This window comes from Pygoscelis adeliae, unplaced genomic scaffold (assembly GCF_000699105.1).
Source record: "Pygoscelis adeliae isolate BGI_AS28 unplaced genomic scaffold, ASM69910v1 Scaffold38, whole genome shotgun sequence".
NCBI lineage: Eukaryota > Metazoa > Chordata > Aves > Sphenisciformes > Spheniscidae > Pygoscelis > Pygoscelis adeliae.
In genome coordinates this window covers 9,096,031-9,096,246 of record NW_008825614.1, presented here as the reverse complement: position 1 = coordinate 9,096,246, position 216 = coordinate 9,096,031, and the positions used below count along the sequence as shown (strand labels likewise).

General features: G+C 52.8%; 1 protein-coding gene across 3 annotated transcripts in view; it reads left to right on the top strand.

Moving 5' to 3' along the window:
• The window catches only part of IL17RA (interleukin 17 receptor A), a 17,180-nt gene that overhangs the window by 6,556 nt on the left and 10,408 nt on the right, over positions 1 to 216 (top strand). The window lies entirely within an intron of this gene.

The window sequence follows — 216 nt, the reverse complement described above, 5'->3', positions numbered from 1 at the left end:
GGGTCGCATCCAGAGGGTAGTGGTCAACAGCTCAATGTCCAGATGGAGGTTGGTGACGAGTGGCGTCCCGCAGGGGACCGTATTGGGACCAGTACTCTTTAATATCTTCATCAGTGACACAGACAATGGGATCGAGAGCACCTTCAGCAAGTTTGCAGATGACACCAAGCTGAGTGGTGTGGTTGACACACCAGAGGGACGGGATGACATCCAAAA